This window comes from Microtus pennsylvanicus, chromosome 12, assembly GCF_037038515.1.
Source record: "Microtus pennsylvanicus isolate mMicPen1 chromosome 12, mMicPen1.hap1, whole genome shotgun sequence".
NCBI classification, from domain to species: Eukaryota; Metazoa; Chordata; class Mammalia; order Rodentia; family Cricetidae; genus Microtus; species Microtus pennsylvanicus.
The window spans coordinates 43,733,741-43,759,588 of record NC_134590.1 but is presented as its reverse complement, the minus strand read 5'-3'; the positions used below and the strand labels follow the sequence as shown (position 1 = coordinate 43,759,588).

General features: G+C 36.7%; 1 pseudogene; it reads right to left on the bottom strand.

Annotated features, from left to right (window-relative positions):
• Positions 1–18,526, bottom strand: part of LOC142832383 (spatacsin-like) — a 178,040-nt pseudogene extending 159,514 nt beyond the window's left edge.
• Positions 18,527–25,848: the final 7,322 nt, after the last annotated feature.

The window sequence follows — 25,848 nt, the reverse complement described above, 5'->3', positions numbered from 1 at the left end:
GTAATAGTTCAATGGTAGGTAATTCTATAAAGAGCTCATGAACTCAGTAACATCAACCACCTTTTCCTCACATTTTTACTTTTGTAATGAATAATTTTTTCAGAAGATCTTTCCTAATTTTATGAACTTATCATAGTCCCACTCTTCCCTTCCTTCCTCCACCCCACTTTCCTCCCACCCCTTCCATTCCTCAGAGAGGGAAAGTCTTCCCATGAGAGGTCAACAAAGTCTGACACATTAATTTGAGGCAGAACTAAGGCCCTCCTCTCTATATTTAGGCTGAGCAAGGTATCCCTCCAACAGGAATGGGCTTCAAAAACACAGTTCAAACACTAGAGATAAATCCTGGTCCCACTGACAGTGGCCCCACAGACTGCCCAACCGTACATATGTCACCCACATCCAGAGGGCCTAGTTTGATCTTATGCAGTCTCCCCTGCTTTCAGTCCAGAGTCAGTGAGTTCCCACTAGTTCAAGTCAGCTGTTTCTAAGGGTATCATATATTATCTTATATTATTCCTCAAATTACCACTCTTCCCTCTCTAGGACTGGTGTTTGAAAGTGCTTAGCTATGGATCTCTGCATCTGCTTCCATCAGTTGCTGGATGAAAATTCTATGATGACAATTAAGGTTATCATCAATCTGATTACAGGGGAAGTCCAGTTCAGGCACTGTTGCCTAGGGTCTTAGCTGGCTGGAGGTATCCTTGTGGATTCCTGGATATTTTCTTGGATATCAGGGTTATGTCCAAAATATATAAAGGACTAAGGAATCTAGACACTAAAGTACCAAATAATCCAATTACAAAATGGGGTTCATATCTAAACAGAATTCTCAACAAATTTTCTCACATTGTAATCCAGAAAATCATGTTGATTCTTCTTCGAATCCTTATTCCCTGAATACCAATAAATAACTATTGCATCTAAGAATGATAGCTTTTTACAAGGCACCCATCTTAGCACCTACATAGCTATGAAATTCATCAAAAACACTGTAAATGGTAGTTTTCTCTTTATCTTTATATATTATAATTATCATAGTAGTTATTAGTTTGATAAAATTTTCACCAATCTGTACATTTGATAACATAATACATTTTTTTTTTACAAAAGCAATGACTAAAAAATCCTCATCATTATTTTTGACATTAGAAATTTAATGAGTATGAAAGAAAATGAAGGAAGTGTTATGATTAAGAGAAGCTGTACATGCAAATCAAATTAACAGAAAACTCTAGACATGCTAAAAATGGGCATGTGACAGAGTTCATACTTAGTACAAAGATAGTGCAACATATATTCTAAAGAGATGAACATAACCAGAAACACTAAAGGGATTCATTGGGTCATATTTTAAAATTTATATATTTATATGTATATATAAAATAATAAATATTAGGAGGCCATAAATTTGAGATAAAATAGGGGGCATGCGAGGACTTGAAAGAAGGAGAAAGAGAAGGAAATTATATAAATACAGTAGTTATATGTGAACTTCAATTTAAATTATTAAATTTACTTAAAGTCATTTATTTTTACCTCCAAGGGTATAAGTGTGCCACTTATACTATTTTTTTTAAATTCACCTTTTGTATTCTAGGAATCTGATCATTGTATCCTATATTTGATCAATATAATGTTTGTGATCATTGTCCATAGCATTATGTCACCTTATTCTCTCTACAAAGATGCATTTATTGTCTGAATGACACTGGTAAATTTCAGTGAAAATTTTCATTAAATGTCCAAACTTTCAAACATGTTAAGTCTATTATTCATCAGCGTGAAATTGATCAAACTTTTCATATGACATTACTGGACATGGAAGCTAAACACTTGAAGTTACTTCTTATAGACAGGAAGAGTCAACATGAGCTTACATGGCTGAAAAATGGCAAAATAAATTTTGTCTAAGTCAGAAAGGAGCACTGATCACAAAGGTAATCCGTAGAACAGAAAAGTTTGGAAGATTACTTCCCCCCTTCAGTCTCTCAGTCTCTATTCAGGTATTAGAAATGAGCCTTCATAATATCTTGTAAATATTCCAGGAGTTAGCAGACCAGTGACATTTATCAAAGAACCTGGCACAGGGCAGCCTATCATCATTCTTAGCCATCACTCATTAGCTCATTACCTACGACATTTGACACTGGAGTATAAAGACCTTGGCATCATATAGTTTCTTTTTGATCCCAGTTTCAACTTGTATGAATAATAATTCCTGCTTGCCTTGCTTCCTGTGCCATGGGTTGTTTTGCAAAGCAAATACAAAGTAGATGCTGGAAGCACTCAGGTGTAGTTAAAAAGAATTTGGCTTTAGAACAAGATAAGACTAGTCTCAAATCCTTTTACTGGATTATTTCCCAGGGAGCATCTTCAATGGCATTGTTAAAATGCAAATCTGATTTTAATCATATTCTTTCCTAAAAAAATTTAAATCTTTTTCTTATATCTTCAGAATATAATCAATAATCTCACTTTTGTCTGTAAAGCCTGCGTGAACTATCCCCTTCTTTTGCTTCTATTCCATGCTGGTTTCCCATTACTCCAAACCTTTCCCTTTAAAAAAAGCTCTTATATTAAGGTTTATATTTCTCTATTTATATTTTGTATCATTGTAGTTTATCGCTTAAACTTTTTATATTTAGGAGTTCTTCTCAATTATTATGCTCTCACTTATATGCCCTTCGTCTCTGAAGTTGTGCTAAATCCTTTTTGTTTTTCATGATAACTATTTTTTATAGAACATCATAGAATGTACTTAAAATTTTTTGAGCAAATATTTGCGTCTGTTTCATTTCTGCTCATTCCTTAATTACAATAACATTTCTTAGGCTTTGTAGCTGTTGTCCTACGCTTTAGTAAATCATACACTCTCAATAAATATACTGACAGTATTTACAGTATATTTTCAACCCTAACATTTTTACTGGACAAGACAGATACTAAAGCTATAAGAATTTATTTATATTAGAGAAATGTGTATATCGCTGTAGGAACTAACTAAAACTACCACAATTAATAATTGCATAGATAATTGTATAAGGTATAATATACGTAAATATACTCAATTACTATTTTGAGGTAGATAAAGCAATATACGGTGAATATTAGCATATGCATGAAGAGTTTCTCACAACACCAATTTAAAATGCACTTTGTTGGGGTGGTTAATTCAGAGACAATAGTGCCCTAAACTAGCATTTTTCCAAAGGAATTGTGAAAGTTGGAATGAATGCATCCTGGGGGAGAGTTTATGGTTTTAGAATCTATCTACAAGTTCATGGCAATTGGGATATACTATAACAACATGTCATAACTGAAATTTCTTGTGGAAAAAAGTTTCTTTGATAGAATCAGGAATGGTTAGAGCTTTGTAGCCATTATTCGTCTCAGTTTTGCTGAATTAGTTGGTGGCAGCATTATCAAAGATCAAGGGTTTTAGCCACCAGTGCTTGTAAATCCAGCTCTCTGAGAAGGTATTTCAGAATTCTCTGTGGATAAATTGCACAGTTTTATTTAAGGCACCTGAACTGTCTTTACTTCATCCCCCTTCTCTCTAATACTAATTGTCATCAGTATCATCAGTGTCACTAAGTGAGACCACAGCCACAATTCTATAGTCCTGCAGAGTAATAGCGCCTTAGTTTTTCCTCCTGGGGCTCAAACCAGTCCTCTTGATGTTTGCATTGCAATGACCATTTGCAGGTAAAACTGGTTGACAAAACAGTGTACTGTGTGATACATCATGATACACTGCAGTTTCCATGGCAAGACTTGATTTTTTTAAATTTAATTTTCTATTATATTTTGGGGGGAGGTTACAAACATACAGGACAGATATAGAGAACTGGGAAATGAGTTTGGGATGCATAATGTGAAATTCACAAAGAATCAATAAAAATATAGGAAAGTAATAAATAAATAAATAATGGGAGATAGTGTGGAATGTATGAAGGTGATCCTAATAAGCACTCCTGTAGCACAATTAATAAAAACCAGGGACAGAAATTGGGGTTCAACATGAAGGTCAGAAAAGCAAAACATCCAGGCACTGGCTCTTACCTCTACCTTAGTCTGAAACGGTGATTCTGCCTCCTGGAATTCTCAGAATACAACTGTGTCTGAGAGCTGTTCTCCCCTCCACATCTTATTTTCCTCTGCAGGGCTGGGAATAAAGATGTACTTCACTACTGCCTGGTTTCTATGGCAAACTAGTGTGGCTAATGGGATTAAAGGTGTGTGTCACCACACCTGGTCTGTAAGGCTGTCCAATGGGGATATTTTACTCTCTGGCCTTCAGGCAAGCTTTATTTATTAAAATACAAATGAAATATCACTACAGACTCCTGTTAATGGAAGATATGGAGGGTAAACTAGTCATCTTTTATAGCCATAGAAGTCTTGCAGGGGTGCACCGGTGATGGAGGAGGGTCATATGTCTATTGGTTAATAAAGAAACTGCCTTGGCCTTTAACAGGACAGAAAATTAGGTAGGCAGAGTAGACAGAACAGAATGCTGGGAGAAATTGCCGAGTCAGTCAGTCGCCATGATTCTCCCACCCAACACAGATGCAGGTTAAGATCTTTCCTGGTAAGCCACACTTTGTGGGGCTACACAGATTATTAAATATGGGTTAAAGCAAGATGTAAAAATTAGCCAATAAGAGGCTAAAACTAATGGGCCAGGCAGTGTTTAAAAGAATACAGTTTCCGTGTAATTATTTTGGGTAAAGCTAGCCGGGTGGCAGGAAGCGGCCCACTGCTTCATACTACAGACCGTTGTTACATTTGGTCAAGTTGTTAGCTGAGAGGATATTGTGGAATCTCCAAATAACTTTTAGTGATGCTAGGACAAAGGATCTCTCTCTAAAAACTGTCAGTGGGCTCGCATTGACTAGGGCAATATCCACATAACTCACTGAATGTACAAATGTCAAGATGGGGAATGCATGGTGTTGTGGAATATTAGTTGAAGATGTGTTACATTTGTTTATGCTTTGTAACATTCATTTAATGATGCAAAGATCTTTTATATTACTTTTGTTTAAATCTGTGAAGTTGGTTACTGTGCCTGTCTAAAACACTTGATTGGTCTAAGAAAGATCTGAATGGCAGGAAAGAGGAATATGTGTGGCTGGCAGGCAGAGAGAATAGAAAGAAGAACAGAAAGTAGGAGAAAAGAAGGAGAAGGAAAAGAGGACCCCAGAGACCAGTCACCTCACTACACAACAAGCCACAGAGCAAGAAGTAAAGAAAGGTATAGAAAATATTTAAGAATTAACTAATAAGAGGCTAGCGCTAACGGATGAAGCACTGTTTAAATGAATAAAATTTCCATGTGGTTATTTCAGGTATAAACTAGCCAGGTAGCGGGGAAGCAGCCTGCTGCTCCTTTTACCACACACAGGGCCTACGTGCATCTATCCCAGGTCATCTTTATGTATATCATGGCTGTTAGCTTGGGATTTTTTTGGCACTCCTAACTGTGGGAATTGTTTGTATCTGAGTCTTTTGCCTGCTCTTGGGACTATTTTCCCCTTATTCAATTACCTTGTCCAGCCTTGATATGAGAACTTGTCTTGTTGTATCTTTTGTTATGTTTTGTTGTTGTTTCCTGGAAACCTGCTCATTTCTGAAGGGAAATGGATGAGGGGTGTATCTGGGGAGAGAGGAGAGGGAAGTAAAACTAGGAGGAGTGGAGGGATGGGAAACTGTGTGAGAGAAGCATCTATTTCCAAATATAAATTAATAAATTGGAGAGCCACTGAGGAAGACATTTGCCACACACACATGAACACACACACAGACACAGTTATCTTTAAGATCAGTAAGAAAAGCACACATATTCAAAAGAATGAACAAGGCAAGAGTAAGCCCTGCCCAAGATCAGCAAGAATGGAGAATTTGTGGACTGGTGATTACTGCTGTGCACTCTGCATACCCAGCACCATGGGGTTACATTTGCCATCCACTTTGCAGACACTGCATCATGAGGATACATGTGCTTTGTGCTTAATAAAACAGAAAAGTCTGTGCTCTGCTCCAAATGTCAAGTTTCTTTGCAGAAAGCTGAAAAAATAAAATGAGGATCTTTATTTCAAAGTTTTATTAAATATCTCTCTAGATATTAATAATTTATCGTATTATTTTACTGACTTTTTTCTTTCCTGATATGTGAGATGACACAGTATTTATGACTTATGCTAGATTCATAAGGAAGGTACAGTCACTCATTTTGCTCCTACTGACCTGAATCACAGAGTGTAAAGTATTTTATCACACTCTATCACACAGGCTAGCAGTCTGCCTGCCTCTTGATTAAAATAAAAATCATCAGTATTCCTTTTTTCTGCATTAATATGGTTAAAATTTGGTTTTTGAAGTTAGACACCTTATGAACCATTAAATAAACCAATTGGCCCATTTAAACATAAGAAAATTGCTACATTGAAAGGAGAAAAGTACCACTCTTTTATCAGTTTGTAATGAAGATACAAACAGCCAATACCTATAAAGTGTTGTCACCAATTGCGGAAATACTATTTAGCTATATGATTCTAAGTTTAATAGCGGTATTGCATTTCCTTAGTGCTGTTCAGTTTATGTCTTCTTAAAATAACTATTTGAAGTAAATATAATTCATCTCCACACTTACAAGAAGAGTCTGAAGTTAAATAGTTTCTCCTGTTTGAGAAAGAAAAATGAAGAACTGACTTATGCATTAAAATTTTTCTACTTTACTATGAACTTGTTGTGCACGTGTGAATGTGCTCTGAGTGTGTGTGTGTGTAACCTGATACATTGAATAAATCTTCAGCAAGTCTGTTCAAGGGAAAGAATGAAGAAGGGGAACAGATGAGTAATTATTTGAGTTCAACCAACACAAATTAAGTAGTATATATAACAGATAATTAACTCCACAATATTCAAAATATAGTATGATATCATAGTCCATTATGGGAAACGATGACTTATACCATAGATAAGTGAGCACAAAATACACACACACAGAGTGTGTATTTGCTTATTCATTTGCTCATTCTAAGATCTAGAATGCAGTACCTTAGACATAGTTTTATCCCAAATTATACTAAAGCAATATTTTAAAGAATGGAAAGAGTTTATTCACATGAATGACCATTCAACCATGAAAGTGGTGGGGAGAGCTGGGCATATCACACAGTAGTACACTATATACTTTGTATGTAAAAGGTTCTGAGTTTGAGTCCCAGAAACACACACACACATACACACATACACACACACACACACACACACACACACACACACACACACACACAGAGAGAGAGAGAGAGAGAGAGAGAGAGAGAGAGAGAGAGAGAGAGAGAACAAAATGGGCATAAAATTAATTAATTACTACTAAATGATAACTTTCAAAACAGCAAGCAGATGAGAAATGTGAACAGCGCAAGTTTTGAGTATGGCAAGAGTGTGGAGTGGAGAAGGGTTAAGAGTAGAAAAAAAAAGGACTCCAAATATATAAAGAATGTTCATTGTTACACCAGTCAAATCTACAGAGAGGGAATTATTCTCATTTCCCCTTATATATTTCCAATAAAGGACAGAAATTAAGTTTCGTGATCATAAAGTGTATTTTAATTCATTAGCAGTGGTGAATCTACCTGGTTTTTCCTCTGGACCAGCATGTGGGGATTTAATGGTACAGTGCCGGCATCAGGATTCTGGCGCCATAGAAAACCATCACGCTCTCATGAGTAGAATTAGGAGAAATGCTTATGGCATCGTTTGTAACTTTCAATCCTAAGGGTTTGTGAGATCCCTGTTAGAGTCCTACTTTAAGAGAAGCCATCTAATTAAGAACCCACTAATAATACTTGCTTTAGCTGTATCTTTAGCTTAATTGAAGGGATACCATTTACTTTTCAAGGACTTTTTAACGAGTGTCCCAGCTGAGACCTTGCAAAACAGCTGTTATTGTGACACAGTCTGGGAAGAGATTGGGTATCTTTCAGCAGTCAAGAAAATGGAGCAGGTAGGTGATTTAGAAATGGAGGTTTATGATGCTACTGAAAGCAAATGTCATAGGATATTTTATCACAACACCTGAGACCAAGCAAATTTGGAAAAGAGAGACTCACTCACTTGGGATTTGGACTCACTATAAGAGTCCTATTGGGATCATGATGAGAGGTTTGCATACTAAAGGGCTTCCCTGGTGCATTTGTTCTTTCTCAGTGTGCACTGAATGCATTGGGCTTTTGAGACAAGTCATTCTTTATCCAATGCTGTCTGTTTATAGAATCCTTCATGTAAAAAGGGAATATTGGCATTGTGATAGTCTCACTATTTTCAGGAAATGTGTGACAGCTAAATTTAAACTTCCCTGTGATAAATAAATTAAGGTGCTGAAAAAAGAAAACCACTTTTCTTGAAACAACAAATCCTATTCCAGTGTTGAATATTTAAAACAGAGTAACAACACCAATATCAATGCTAAATGTTCTAACTTGACAAAAAAATTCTTAAATTGTACGTTTTCATAGTATTGAATATATAATATTCATCAGAGTCTTAGATTTGAAAGTGTTGGGGTTAGTTGCTTGTTCGTCCTGGCTACACAATAACTGTGTAAATTAAAACACTGCTTGGCCCATTAGCTCTGGCTTCTTATTGGCTAACTCTTATATCTTAGTTTAACCCATTTCTATTAATCTGTGTATCACCACAAGGTCATGGCCTACCAGCAAAGTTTCAACACATCTCTCCCCATTGGCTCCATTGCGTCCTTCTCCTACTCTGTCTTCCTCGCAGCATTCAGTCCAGTTTTCCCCACCTACCTAAGTTTTTCCTTACTATAGGTCCAAAGCAGTTTCTTTATTCATTAACCACTAAAAGCAACACACAGACAGAAGCACCTCCCACACCACAGTAGACCATGTCCAAAAAGATGCTCTCAGGTTCTTGTTCTATAAAAAAGTTGGTTAGAAAATTATTGGAAATAAAATCATGTGTTTTTGATTGAATCTCAATTTTCTGTATAATAGGCTATATAAAAAATTAAGATAAGAGTGCTTGTTCTGCAAGCATGAAGACCTGAGTTCAAATCCCCAGTACTCATATAAAAAAATGAGCATGTCTGGCTGTGCACGCTAATTATTTTTAGAATTGGAGGGGTAGGAATGAGTAGACCTTAAGAGTTCAATTGCTAGGCTCTAGCCAAAGTGGAAAACTTCTGGTTCAGTCAGAAGCCCTGTCTCAGAGCACACAGTAAATGACAGAGGATGACACCTAATGCCCTACTCTGGACTGTTATGGACTCTACCTGTGTGCATAGTTGCATGCATAACTACCCATTCTGCAGCATTCGGCATACCCATGTGTGTGCATGTACACACACACATACAGAGAGTAACACTCACTCCTAATCCCACTCTGTATATCTGTACATAATTTAGTACATACAGTATATCTGTACATCATACAGTCTTGCTATTTAGGATTCTTGTTTTTTCTTGGCTAATAATCAGACTTCCTCGTGCTAGACTCTTATCAGTGAGCATGATCTGTAAAGACAGCCTTTCGACATGTTACAACACTCAGCAGATACAAGCATGTCTCAAATCCTCATCACTTGAGATATGCAGCAGAATGGAAAAAAATTATCCTCATTACAGTAAATGTCTCCTGTTTCCTGGTCAAACCTATCACAGATGTTCTTAGGAGATCCTTTAGCTTGTCTATCTGGATTCCTTCAGTTCTGTTCTCTGACATGTTTTCTTTCATACTCTCTTTCTTTGTCTGAAACTTTTTTTTTGATATTTTGAGACAGGTTTTCTTTGTAGCTTTGGAACCTGTTCTGTAACTAGACCAGGCTGGTCTCAAACTCACAGAGATCCTCTTGCCTCTGCCTCCTAAGTGCTGGGATTAAAGGAATGTGCCACCACTGCCTGGCTTGTCCTAAACTTTTAAGACATACTTCATCCAGTTATTTCATATGTTCTATGGTACATATAACGTGGGGCATGTGGTACTCCTGACCTAATTGTAAGCTGTTAAAATATATATAAAATTTTGTAGTTTAAAAAGTATGGAAAATAAGGTTGCATTTTAGACAGTTTTGAAACATATAATTTAAGTACTATAAACTTATATACAAACTCTCAAAATAATTTCAAAACAAAACACAGTGTTATGCAGAAATAAATATAATAATATAATTCACATAGTTTTTGTCTGACCTTCTGGGGTTCACAATTATTAGAAAAAAAACATTATTTTTAAAATGCCAAAAATTCTAAACAACATGGTCACAGAAACAAAATGGACTGGGTAGTTTGTGTTTATGTGTCTTCCCATGCATATATATGTATATGATAATAATAATAAAAGAAAATGTGATTATAAAATTGAGAGGAGCAGAGGGACAGGAGAGGATTTGAAAGAGGGATCCTAGCAGGCCTGGAGGGAAAACAGGAGGAAGAAGGTGTTGCAATTCTATTTCAGTTAATATATTTTTTTAAGAAACAAAAAATAAAATGTTAAAATATTGTTAGGAATCTAGAAATCTAGTGAAATGAATAGAGAATGTTGATTATATAATACCTTTAAAACAGTAAATTTAAAATAAAAGATTTATAAAAATTAATTTGATCTTTGGTTTTGGAAGGATGCAGGATCACCATGAAAGTGACATGGTTGTTGGGCAGTGGTGGTGCATACTTTTGATTCCACACTCAGGCGGCAGAGGCAGGTGGGTCTCTGTGACATTGAGGCCAGCCTGGTTTATAACAACTAGTTCTAGGACAGACTTCCAAGCTACACAGAAACTCTTTCTCAAATGAAAGAAAGAGAGAAAGGAAGGAAGGAAGGAAGGAAGGAAGGAAGGAAGGAAGGAAGGAAGGAAGGAAGAAGGAAGGAAGGAAGGAAGAAAAGAAAGAGTGAGTCATGGCTACAAGTGTCTACCATGACAGCTAAAACAGAAAGCTAAGAACTCAAATCCTCAGCCCGTAGCATGATGCAGAGAGTGTAAACTAGAAAAGCCGACCCTCAGTGACTTGTTTCCTCCAGCAGGACAGCGTTTCCTTAGTCTTCCCAAATGATGCCTTGGAGCTTTGTACTTTCAAAGAGTGACTGCCTCCGGTGACATGCTTTCTTCAACAAGGCTGTTGTTATTAACTCCTCTCCCCGCGCCCCCCCCCCCCCCCCCCCCGCCAACACACCCCTGCCTACTTGGGACCAAGCACATTAGAGACATTCTTACTCATTTTGCCTAAGGAATCAACTGCAATACCAACCATTATGAAAAGATATTGAAGAAGAATATGGATGGAGGCCATACAAAGAGCATCACCCTTTGTTACAAAGCTGTATACATTCATGTGTACCAGCATTTCTATGGAGATAGGTGATAGAAGTCCTTGCCCTAGGTCACACATATACACATATGTGCTTCACACATAACAACTGCCATTGAAAAGCAAGAAAACAAAATCTTCTCAACAAATGTTGCTGAAATAATTGGACACAGGCAAAACAAAGGAAATTTGAAGTGTGATTACATTTCTTCCCAGAAGAATAAACACTTAAATAAAACCTCAGTGATTTGGAAGCTATTGCTAAGTGACTAAGGAAGTTCTCTGGACGCAAAAACACTTGAGGCTAATTAAAAATAAACCTGAGGATATCTTTTCATGAAAGGGAGTCTCTTGTTTAGTTTTTAGTACCTACCTAATGATTTAGAGTACATGTCAGTATTTGTTAAACATGAAAACCTGTATCAACACACAGGAAATATCAAAAATATCCAAATGCAAAAGGAAGAAGTAAATTTGACAGTTATTTCCTAGAGGTTAAAAAAAGTGGTCAGTTCATAACTGAGAAGATATTAAACTTAATAAAAATGGGGAAGTGAAACATTAAAGAAAGAATATGAGTCTTTTTATGCCTCCAAGATATTGACAAGATAAAATACTATAACTGATGCTTATATAAATTGTCAAAGATTGAGGCATAGAGACCCCAATCTTTTCCTATTTCACTAAAAAAAAAAAAAAAGCATTATCTGCTAAGGTTGAAAAGTATGTGAGAACTGAGCTGTTGGTTGCCCATCCTGTGCATACACATAAGGATATTGAAATATAAGTTTCATGAAAAAGAAACAACAAGGTAAGAGACATTCAAGGTTAAAAGAACAACACAATTGAGCAGTAAATCACCATATATCCATTCAAGTTAATCCACCAATTATTGAAAACTAATGAAATGTATTTATCAACATATACAAACATTAACCTCTAAAACATATTGAGACAAATCTTAGTAATAGAAAAATGCAAAATGTTAGAAAAAAGTTATATGCAGTTTCAAGGAGACTTTCTTAAAGCATTTATATTTAAAAATAAATTTTTTCAGCAAAAATGAAAAAAACAAATGTGGATTTTGAACTAGAACTGCAAAAGAAATAAATGTAAGCCTACTGGAAACATAAGGCACTCCGATACTGGGAACATTATTTTATGTTGTTGCACGGTCATAGTTATGTTGCTTCATTCTTTTTAATATGTTATTGATATATTAATACATAATTGCTTACAGTTTCAACTTGTTAGGAGGCCAAGGTTGTAGTATCTAGAATTGCAGGGCACTGTGCATAACATAGCATATAAAAAAGGAAGAGGAATATGCCTTCATTATAGCTTTTTCATAGCAGATAATCCACAAACTGGTTTTATACAGTACATTTCAATAATCAGGTAGCACAGTGGTTCTATATTTAGTGATTATGATATAGCGAATGGTAAGGCACCAATGAATTAATTATCTAAGCAAAATCCCATTGATAAGTTTTCCTTGTTTTAAAAGGCTGAAAATTTAAGCCAATGTTTTGGCACTATAGTTTGGTTTTGTTGTTGTCATTGTTGTGAATCCATCACAGCTGAACAATTCAATAAACAATCATCTTTTGTAGATATTATTATTTTTGTCTTCTCTTTCCCAGAGCATCTCTTTCTATTTTTGGTCTCGTTCTTTTGTGCTGTGCAAGGCAAAATCCCACGACATGTTTTTTTTTTATTATCATAAGTGAATGTCCTTCATAAGTATCATTCTTGTCCTTCTCTTTGTGAGTGGCCAGGTCATGCTTTTCTCCTTTCATTGGGAATGCAGTTATTTTGGGTAGCGAAATTTTTGCATCAAGTCCTTCAAAAACCCTTGCTCAGCTCATGGTCTTGTTATTATGAATGTAAGCAATATCGAGCAAGGGGCTCACGAGATCTAAAAATTAGAATTTATATTTTCATAGTAAAAAATGCTAAGTGTGCCTCTCAAAATACATTAAATGTTTAAAAACGTCAGTGTATTTTGCTTAGCCTCTGAACCTTCTTTGTTCAGAAGGAAAATGCCAGTTACAACAGGGTAAACTGAGGAGATTCTGAACTTGTTTCCAGTCCTATGGAAAGTAAAACAGTAGTATGCTAATAGCTTTGCTTTCCCACATTTTTCTCAATTCTTCCCCTCTGACTGTCTTTTCATCAGGTAACCAGAGCTGGAATCATTTTTCTAAACTGGATACTGACAATTCCGAGTTATGGACAGAACTGCTGCAGACAGTCCATGGAAACTGAGCTGCTCTCTGCAGAATGAAAAATGAGTCAATTAAAAAAATATATAACCTTTCTAGAATTCAATGAAAATGAATACAAACCATACCCAGGCTTAGGGGACACAATGAAAACAGTACTAAGAGAAAATTTATATTATTAAGAACCTACATAAAAAAAAATAAAATTGGAGAGATCTCATCCTAGCAAGTTAAAGCAGATCTAAAAGCACTAGAACACAAAGAAGTAATCACACCAAAGAGGAGGAAGAGATAGCAAGAAATACTCAGAGGGAAGAAATAAATAAAGTAGAAACAAAAATGCACAGCACAAAGAATCAGTGAAAAAAAGAAGAGTTTTATTGAGAAAATGAACAACATATTCAAACTAACTAAAGACAGAAAGAAAATACCCAAATTTACTGAATCAGAAATAACAAAGGGGACATAAAAACATATACCAAGGAAATTCAGAGAACCATAAGAACATACTTTAAAAACATGTACTTTATCAAATTGGAAAATCTAAAAGAAGTAGAAAGGGTTTTTTGGAAGATACCACATTCTAAGGTTAAATAGAGATCAAATAAAGCAGATAAACACATTTAAATAGACCTATAATCACTACTGAAAATAATAGCAATAAATAAAGGTCCCTCACACAAAAGAGAAAAACAAAAAAGCTAAGAGTTAGATAAATGGTTTTAGCATAGAATTAAGAATTAAACTAGACTCTCAAAGAAGAATCTCAACACTTCTCAGATTATCCCACAAAATAGAAACAGAATGAACATCGCCCAATTCATTTTATGAGGCAATAATTACCCTGATACCAAAACACACAAAGACTCAAAAAAAAAGAGAATAAATTACAGACCGATCTCATTTTGAACATAGATAAAAACATTCTCAGTATAATACAAGCAAATCAATTCCAAGAGCACATCCATAGGATCATCCATCATGATCAAGTAGGCTTCATCCCAGAGATGCAGGAAGGAGTCAACATAAGAAAATTAGTAAATGTCATCTAATGTAGTGTTGTAATAATGAGCGGCAGGGCTGTGTTCCTGCCACCCCAGCTCCTTGCCGCCTGCTAGCTTTACCTGAAATAACAACACACAAACTGTATTCTTTTAAACACTGCTTGGCCCATTATATCTAGCCTCTTCTCGGCTAACTCTCGCACCTGGACTAGTCCATTTCTAATAATGTGTGTAGCACCCCAAGGTGCGCTTACCGGGAAGATTCTAGCCTATGTTCATCCTGGGTTGGAGCTTCATTGATCATGTCTGCCTGGGAGAGGGGAGCATGGCCTCTGAGCTCACTTCCTCTTCCTCCCAGCATTCTGTTCTGTTTACTCCTCCCACCTATGTTTTAACCTATGAGGCCAAGCAGTTTCTTTATTACTTAACCAATGACCTTCCTCCATCAATGTAGAAACAAACTGAAATAAAGTTAACCAAACATGATAATCTCATTAGATGCAGAAAAGGCTTTGAAGAAAATCCAACATCCCTTCATACTAAATGTCTTGGGGAGTTTAGGAATATAAGGGACATACCTAAGCATAGTAAAGTCAACTTACAGAAAACCTATAATAACATGAACTTGAATGAAGAGAAACTCAAAGCAAATCCCCTACAAGTAGGAACAATACAATGTTACCCACTCTCTCAATATCTGTCCAGTGTTGTACCTGAAGTTATAGCTAGAGCAATGAGACAACTGAAGGAGATCAAGGGAATACATACTGGAAAGAAAGAATTCAAAGTATTATTATTTACAGATGATATGATAGTATTCATCAGTGATCCTAAAAATTGCAATAGGAAGTCTTACAGCATATAAACATTTTCAGTGAAGTAGTTGGATAGAAGATTAGCTAAGAAAGAAAGAAACAAAAAAACAACCAGTATTTCTATTTTATACAAATGAAAAAGTGACTGAGAAAGAAATCAGGAAAACAACCCCTTTCATACTAGCCTCAAATAATATACAATATCTTTGGGTAACTCTATACAAGCAAGTGAATGACTTACAAGATATAAACTTAAAATCTTTGCTGAAAGAAGTTTTAGAAGAAAGATATCAGAAGACAGAAAACTCTCCCATACTCATGGGACTATAGGATCTTCATAGTAAAAATGACCACCCTACAATCTACAGATTCAATGCCTTCCTCTTTAGGTGGTGAGAGATTATCTAAATTGGAGGTCTCCATTAAATCACTCTCCTCAGAGTTCAGGGAATCCTGCAGAAGAGAACGTGAAAGGATTGTAAGAGCCAGAAGTGATGAAAAACACCAGGAGAATTTAGCTCATAGAGACTGAAGCAGCAAATAAGGGGCCTACAAGGGTCTACACCATTTCCTCTGCATATATAATATATCTGTTTGCTTAGTGTTTTTCTTTGTTTTTTGTTTTGTTTTGTTTTATGAGACAGAGTTTCTTTGTGTGTAACTTTTAAGCCTGTCCCAGAACTCTTCCTGTAGAATAATCTGGCCTTGAACTCACAGAGATCTTTCTGCCTCTGCCTTTTACATCCTGAGTGTTGGGATCAAACTGCCCAGTCAAGCTTACTGTTTTTATGGGACTCCTGAATATGACATCAAGTGAGATTCACACTCTATTGCCTGCTCTTAGGTGTTGGGAGCAGTGAGACACCAGATTCTGAATTTCTTGTAATCCCCTGATCTGAGTGCCTACAGCTGCTCTGAGCACGAGACCTTCAGGAGTTCCTGATGGCAGGAGAGTGGTTTCTGGTGGGTTTGGCTGGGACGTGGCTATCTCTATATAATCTGCCCCTGAACACAATAAAGGGGGCATTCTTGGGAAATTCAAGGATGACCTGTGTTGCTGTCTCTCTGTCTGTGTGTGTCTGTGTATTTTAACCTCCAGCCCCCTTGCCCAAAGCTCGCAAACTGGGTTCCAACGCACAGAGTGCAGACACTGGGGCATGGTGCGCTGCATGTAGGTTCCTTTTCCTCCTGTTGGGTTGCTGTACATAACTTTGAAATGAAAGTTTTCGTATTATCTTATATTTTATTGTCATGTTTGATAATTATCTCTGAGAAACCTGTTCTATTTTCATAAGTAACAAAAGGGAATGGATCTGGAGTGGACGGGAGATGGTGAAGAACTGGGAGGAGTAGAGGGAGTAAAAACTCTAATCAAGATATATTTTATGAGAAAAGAACCCATTTTCAATAAAAAATTAATGGCTTCTTTTTAAATTGTTATATATGTTTATGTATATATATGCATGTACAAATAAATGTATATGCCTAAATGCATATAAACAACCTGCTCTGTGGGTACAATGTTACTTGTTTGTATATTTTTAGGACTGATAATTTGGTGTGTTATTCACTAGGGAATAATAATTCTCTCACACCCAACATTCCTTATTTATTTGTAGAAAATCTTACAAATCTGACAGAGTGCCAGTTGGATCATAAAAATCCTTGGAAATCCAAATTTTTATTTAAATAATCACTGTACAAATTTATGGCAAGGCAGTTCTGAACACCAGACTAATGTTCAATTCTGCCTAATTTGGTTTGCATCAATAATGTGTTCTCATCTTAGGTATTATAAAACATATGTCCATTTTGAGATAGAAATTATAATCTATTTAGCTGCGGCGAGCCCTGACCAGCAGGGAATAACACCACGACTCGAGGATCCTTCTTCAATCACAGTTTATTGAAGCGCTGCTTGGTTGAGGGAGAGCTGAAGGTGAGGGGCCCCGACCATGGCAGGAGGTGTGCTTATATGCAGGGTGTAGGCGTGTCTAGCTGGCCTACTACACAAGGCTATACAGGATTGGACGGCTGGCGTTGCTAGGCAGATTAGCAGGCAAAAGAATGCAAAACAGCACAGTAGCGCTGATGTGAAAAACAACTTAGGGCATCGCCCTGAGTGGGAGCCGGCGCCATCTTGTAATGGCGGACGGTCGTCACAGTTCCCCCTTTTTGTTTTTATAAAAAGAAACAAAAAAGGACTTACTCCCGTTCTGGTCTCCGCCTCATGATGCGTGGACCGATCCAAGGAGGCCTTAGCCAGCCAACACTCCTTCTCCAGTGTAATGGGTGCAAACCCCTGAAGGTGCAAAGGCAGTGTAAGACTGACAGAGCAATAGCATGGTCCCTCTGGGTGCAGTGGCGTTAACGCCCCCAGGTGCAAGGGCACCACACTATGCATCCTTAAGTACCGCTATCCAAGCTTGAGGGGAACTGCCTGCATCCAGTGCTGCTAGTGCCTTAGCAATTGTCATCTTTTCCACCTGTCGCCTTCGAGAGATCCGGCACAGCAAAAACAACGCCAGAACAACGCCTGCAGCAAGCATAACACCAAACATGCCAACTCCCACCCACTCTTTGAAGTAGGAAATAGTCTGTAGCAACCAATCAGTGTATCCTTTTAGGGTAATCATCTCGGCTCGAGTTTGATTAAGGTCAAGGATGCTTAGAATAAGATTTCTCTGCAAACTTTTAAGCTGTCTAGACCAATTTCCTGCAAGCAATTGTCCTAATGCTTTTGACTCATTAGCTTTAGCTAAATATGGTGTAACACATACTGCGGGAGTCTTATCCACGCAACTCATACTGATAACATTAAACAAAGTATACAGATTATTTTTTAGCAAATCTACTCGCTTATTCAAAAGCAAAATGCCAGAGGCCAGATGTTTGTTAATTGTTACCTGTACCGTTAAAGCAGAGGACGTTCGTTGAACCACCTCGTTAATAGTTAGAACAGTTTGAACTTGGTTGGCCATAGCAATACCAGCTGTAACAGCAGCTGCTGCAGAAGCTACAATTGCAGTCACTATTGTTGCAGTAATACCAAAATCACGCTTCTCTCTTAACAAGGTTACGATAGGAAACTTATTAGGATCAGCAACTACTGGCACAGGCACAAAAATAGGAATTCTCATTATTAAGGCCTTCTGGGATCCTCCATCCCAACATTGGAATGCTGTATGTCATTAGAACATTTATCATTTTCGCCGTGAGTCTTTGGCGCGTCTTTCACCTTTTTTGTGAGTCTTTTTGACACCCAGATGGGATCCGGACGTTCCTGCGGGAAAACACAAATAGCTCCCCTGGATCTCATTATAACTGGATCCGGTCCATACCATTAGTTATCAAGCACATCACGCCACATCACTTGTTGCTGTTCAATAGAGGCCACAAAAGAATGACGGTCAGCGGCCGTCCTATTGTCTGCATCTCTAATTAAAAAATTTAAAGTAAATAAGGCATAAGCAATCCTTTCTTTAGGGGTTGCATGTTCTGCTATTCCCCCTTTTTGTTTTTGAAGCAATTTTTTGAGTGTGCGATTAGCACGCTCAATAATTCCTTGGCCCTGAGGGTTATAAGGCAATCCCGTTTTATGGGTGACTTGCAATCGAGTGCAGAAGCCTTGGAATCCCCGGGACGTATACGTTGGGCCATTGTCAGTTTTTAGAAGTTGTGGTTTTCCCCAAGCTGCCCAAGCGTCCAGGCAATGGGTTTTTACATGAATCACCTTTTCTCCAGCCAGTGGTGAGGCAAAAATGACCCCAGAATAAGTATCAATGGAAACATGTACATACTTGAGTTTTCCAAATTTAGGAATATGGGTTACATCCATTTGCCAGAGGGCAAGAGGTTTAAGACCTCTGGGATTGACCCCCACATGGGGGGGTGCAGAAACTGAACACACCCCGTGCATTGCGCAACAATTGCACGCGCTTGTTCACGTGAAATTGAAAATTTTAAGCGCAGGGTGTTAGCAGGAACATGATAAAGACGATGAAACTCTGATGCCTGAGAAACAGAATCATTTAAACATAGAAATGTAAGGCGTGTCGCCTTATCAACTAAGTCATTCATTGCAGCCATAGGTCCAGGCAACAAGGAATGTGCTCTTATGTGGCCAATATAGAAGGAATAATTACGTTGCAAAATAACATTTCTAATCTGATTTAATATAGGAGCTGCCAAGCTATGCATTTGAACAATCGCAGCTGTTTCCAAATAAGCAACGGCATTAACTACATAATGTGAATCAGAAAAAATATTTATAGCACAGTTCGAAAAATCCTTGAAAACTTGTAGAACCACTAAACATTTCACCACTTGAGGTGTATCAGGTGTAAATTGGAATACTTGTGAATATTCATTAGTCAATTTTAATTGTATCTGTTGTAGAATATCTCTGTCCCATAGAATAATAGGAATCTGAACTACAAATGGTTGAAAGGTACCCTTCTGTTCTGGAGTCTGTCAATGTAGTGTTTTTGCACTAATTTCAGGCGTCTCTTGGTAACCCAGGCCCTGCAAAGATTGAGATGCCTCCTGGAGAGGCCAATACTTTGGCCATTCCTCCCGGCGCATAACACTCCTATCCGCACCTGTGTCAACAAGGCCTGAGAACTCTTTTCCTTCAATCTTCAAGGTTAGCATTGGCCTATTGCCCAGGTCCAAGGACAAACAGGCCAAGTCAACACCCGTTGAGCCAAAGCCTTGAAGTCCTCGTTGTTTAGACTTAGCTGAAAAGTTCCCATGCATGGAAGGGACTATCAACAATTGTGCAATGCGATCTCCAGGGGCAATCGATATGATTCCAAAAGGAGAGTGACACATGACCTTGATTACCCCTTGATAGTCTGGATCTATCACTCCCGGCAAGATTATCAAACCTCTCATATGTATTAGAAGATCTCCCTAAAACTATTCCTACGGTGTTATTTTGAAGGGGTCCTGTGTCCCGTAGAAAGACATGCTTTAGCTATTTCCATCCAATCTGATGGAGTCATGGCCTGAGCAGTTAATCTCTTTAGCAACGTTAATTTATAATTTGCTGAATGGCCATATGTTTGGGCTGCTTGCACCAAATCTTTAAGCTGTTTATAGGAGATTGGTTCATGCCATCTATTATTTGTCTGAGGGTCTTCGAATACAGGGAAAGCAGAGGCCAGTCTTGACCAAGTAGATCCCCGAATGAAATGACATCTGGATCTCGATTCCTCATATGATGGCGGTTTCCGCCATCATATTAGATATCATATTAGATATCATATTAGATATCACATTAGATATATATGATATTATATTAATATGATACACATCATGACATATATGATATTATATCAATACAACAATATATATTAATATAATAATATGATACATATTATGATATATATGATATTATATTAATATGATACATATTACGATATATCTATCATATTAGATATCATATTAGAGCAAACTCATCTAATAGTGGGTAGAGCGGTGCACTCGGTTCTACCCTGGGTGTGTCGACATCTCTTTTTTCTTTGGACATGTCCTTTTGTGTTTGTTTTCCTCCTTTTTTCTTTTTCCTTTGTTTCCCTTTTTCCTCATCATCCTTGCTGTCCGTCCCTGAGAGACTGTCCTGATATGCCGTTAATGCCCTTCGGCCTGCCTTGAGTGTTTCCACATTCTGATCATCCTTCAAACAAGACCGCATCAGCTTCCAAAATGGAAAAGTTTCTGCCTTGAGTGTACCTTCTTCTCTAGCTCTCACGAGGTCTTTCCCTAGCTTGTCCCAACTGGGGACGTTTAAGTCTCCTGAGACCAGAAACCACGGAGCCGTGCGATCAATGTCCTGTAGGACTTTCTTAAGAGTACCCTCATTGATCTTTAAGTCTCTCTGGCGTAAAATGGCTTGAGCTGAGTGTACAAAAGCCTCACAATGTGAGCTGTGCTTGTTACCCATGACACTTAATTATCTACACAAGATTTATTCACAAGCACGCGCTGCCGTTTTATCTACAGCGGACTTATCTTCGCTTTAAGCACAGCAACAAAGGCACTCCCGCCCAGGCATATGGCAACGAAGCCAAAAACAACACATCATAACAAAATCACCATCAGAAGAAACAGCACAGCAAAGATAATAGGGTTGATTCCTGCAATCAACATACCTGGGGACTTACCGATATCGTCCGCTTCCCGTGTGAAGTTCTGAATCCTCTTTGACCCCTCACCGTGATGCCGCCACAGAGGGTCCCGGGGTTCGGCACCAGCTGCGGCGAGCCCTGACCAGCAGGGAATAACACCACGACTCGAGGATCCTTCTTCAATCACAGTTTATTGAAGCGCTGCTTGGTTGAGGGAGAGCTGAAGGTGAGGGGCCCCGACCATGGCAGGAGGTGTGCTTATATGCAGGGTGTAGGCGTGTCTAGCTGGCCTACTACACAAGGCTATACAGGATTGGACGGCTGGCGTTGCTAGGCAGATTAGCAGGCAAAAGAATGCAAAACAGCACAGTAGCGCTGATGTGAAAAACAACTTAGGGCATCGCCCTGAGTGGGAGCCGGCGCCATCTTGTAATGGCGGACGGTCGTCACATTTAGCAACATAGATAAATAAATACATGCAACCTGGCAAGATTCCTTATTTTTAGTCCAAACTGCATTGGACTATGGAGTAGCTGGAAAATATGGTATTAAGAGGTCAACAATATGACATCAGAGAGAAGATATATCTCAAAAACAAAATAAAAAATAAAAACAAGGTTACAGAAAATAATCACTTTTTTTGTTAGTGTAACATAAGGTTTATTTTGCCCCGTTTATTTCTTTTGCTTATTTACTTTTTATTTCTTTAATTTTTATTTTATTTTATTTTTTTTTTTTGGTTTTTCGAGACAGGGTTTCTCTGTGGTTTTGGAGCCTGTCCTGGAACTAGCTCTTGTAGACCAGGCTGGTCTCGAACTCACAGAGATCCTCCTGTCTCTGCCTCCCAAGTGCTGGGATTAAAGGCGTGTGCCACCACCGCCCGGCAATTTCTTTAATTTTTGAGTTTATAATTACATTTCTTTTTCCACAGATGCCTCCCATATACTCTCCCCCTGTTCTTCTTAAAATTCCTGGTACCTATTTTTGGTAGTTTGCGCATACATGCATGAGTAAACTCCTTGTCTTGATATATGCTCGCCTATCTGTTAAGATGCTGTTTTGCTTTGCTCTTTACCTTGTCTGCTTTCATCACTTTGACCCACTCACTTCGCTAGAAAGAAGAGACACGGTTAATGTTCTGATATACTATGTGTAGATTATTATTCTAGCTTTGTTATTACATCAAGGTTTTTCTGTACAATTATAAAGGAAAAATCTTCTTTTAGTTTACTATATTGATCTAGAAACTTAAGTACTTAATTTATAATTCATGAATTTTCTTAATTTGCTATGAGAAGATAAAGCTACATTGTGTTGCTTTAATTTGAGGATTTGGTTATTACCAAAGGCAAACATATGATGTCTTATCATGTTAATATCTTCATAAAAACAAGATATTATGAATTTTTCAACTTTAATTTTAGAAAATACACATGATAAAGAGAATACTTTACATGCGTATTTCTGATAAATATATCTGAGTTTTTTGATAATGTTTTGTTGAGTATAATTTATAGATTTATTGATAGAGAAAATAGATTTTCCTCCCCTGATTTGTCTAGTTCTTGAAGAATATTATGTAAATTATAATGTGTATATGAATGATATCAAATAGTTTATTATACTAATGCCCTAAGCCAATAAAATCAATAAACATGAATATAAAAAAATTCATTCAATGAATAGCAATGGTGTTATTTTTCAATATTGAAAAGCACTCGGTTCTGTTTTTGAACATACATATAATACCATACATAACATAAAAATCCTTTCTATGTGATTTATCTTCACTTTCACTGAGTTTATAGCTGAAATTCTATCAGTTAAGACGACAGTTTTTCACCAGATAATTTCATGGCAGTTGTAACCATGCAAATGCAAGAGAATAAACAAATGCTGCTGTTCTGGTAGCCTTTTGTTTTCAGGCTCATCCATTGATGGAAGAAATTTTAGCTGGGTAGCGGGGCACCCATCCTTAATCCCCGCACTTAAAGCAGAATCAGGGGGATTTCTGTGAGTTTAAGGCCAGCCTGGTCTTTAAAGCAAATGTCAGAACAGCCAGGACTGTTTCACAGAGAAATCCTGTCTCAAAAAACAAAACAAAACAAACTTCATACAGTCTTTGGAATTTTTTTTAAAAAAATATGTACCTGCCAAAGATTTCTGATTTATGCTATTTTAATATAAAATTTTAATATTTTATAACACAATATACTGTCAATAATAGTGACAGTGAAACTTACTTTAAATGTAAAGATATATTCTTATAGTGATATATAGAATGTGTAGTAAAAGATGACAATTTTCCATCTTTTTAAACACTTATTCCCAGATTATTCATTGACCTTAGGTACTGTATTTGTACTCTGGTGCTAAAAATCTTGCTTCCCAAATCAAACTATTTGTCTTAGTTCTGATGGCGTACTAAGAAATACTTTATTCAGAAATTTTCATATATGCACACTATGTTCTCTCTCCATTTTTTTCTCATTTTCTTCTTTTCTCTGGTTCCTGGTTTTGATTTTATTTAGGGTTCCACAGAATAAACTGTAGTTATATGAGTAATTTTGAGTTTAAAACTAGCCATCAGATCCTGATGATTAGGTACAACCTTGTTTAGGAAATCTTACTCATCTGGTGTGAAGAACATCTCATCAAATCCCTACACAAGCAATGAAACCATGTGAGACTGCTTGAATACTTAGTCCAACTGGACATTTTTTATTTGAGATTCTGAAAACACATTTTCAACATCTGAAACTCAACAAGGTTATTAAGCAAAGAGTAATTTTAAGTCTGATGAACCACTTCACAGTATCTTGATTCCAAGTGAAAAGAATATAAGTTCGGGATTTCAAACTCTGACTTGCAGGGCCTGACTCTGCTACCCCTTCTTCTAGATGACTTAAGAAATCCTCACATGTTTCCTTGTGACTAAGGTCAGCTGATGTGCTTCTTTGTGAATTCTTGAGGTCCAAAAGAGTTAGATGCACGGAGGAAAACTGTAGGCATTATTATGTAATAAAAAAATCTGTTGACCATGTATTTTTTTTATTTTTGGTAAATATTCACCAAACACATCACATATCATGTGCATAGCATACAAACCTTTAGATTGCACTCTGTGGAAGAGATATTAACAGAAATATTAAAACATCAGTTGGTATCTATTTCTTAAACACAAAATTTTTATGGGTTACACATAATTATATATTGGTTGAAACATTCTACTTTTATTTTACTCCTGGGATAAAAAGTAACCTATACTTAAAACATTTACCTTTCATGCTATAAATTTTGATGCTCTGACAAAAGATCTATGAAAGTTAAACTACAATATAAAAACGTTTATTGATTGACAGTATTAAAAATGTATCAAAAGGATTAAATGAATAGAAAAAATTATCTGAAGTGTTATAGAATCAGTAAAGCATTAATTTTAAAAATATGAAACGCTAACATTTTTTAAGGCTATGTGAAAAAACTGTATTGCAAAATGTTAACTTTGTGTTTCACACAATAAAACATGAGAATTTTGATAATGAATATAGTAAAAATATATATTTGTCCATTTAGAGAGTAAAATGATATTTTTCTAGTAAGTATTTACATTTATTTTATTTTGCTTCCTTAAAGTCATAACCCAGAAAATGAAAATTGTCTTTCCAATAACAATTCAGGTAGCTTAGCAATTTCCCTTAGCTAATAATGTAGTGGGAATATTCTAGAAACTCTGATTCCAACAGTTTTGTAAGTCACATTAACATTTACTCTCTGTTATGTCAAAATACTGTCTGTTGTTTATATTTCCCTCAAATATATGGAAGGAAAGATAACATTACTTAGAATGCTTCTGAATTCTGATCACTAACACCAATTATATATTCTCATACAAGTAGTTTATCCTCCTGTAATTAATTAGTACTGTAAATGTTAAACTAGTTCCACATATATACCCCTATGTTCTTCATACAATCAATCTGAATGAGCATGTAGAAGAATAACAGCAATTTGGAAAATATGTAAATATGAATAATAAAAGAGTAATTATATATTCTCTGGTCAAGCAGAAATTCAATCATAACTAAATTAGTTATTAAAAATCTTGTTTCTGAAATAAAAATGTAGCTAGTGTCTCATTTGAAAAAACTGGTTTTCATTGTTGAATATAAATATGAACATTAACTATTAATTAAACCGAATGTATCAGAGCAGCTGCAAGTACAGTGCTTTACTTTTCCACTGGAAATTTCAGACAGTTGACTGTCTCTGGAGATTTAACGGAACAGGGACATGTTCCTTAGGAATTAGTGAGTGAGTTAAGATTTCAT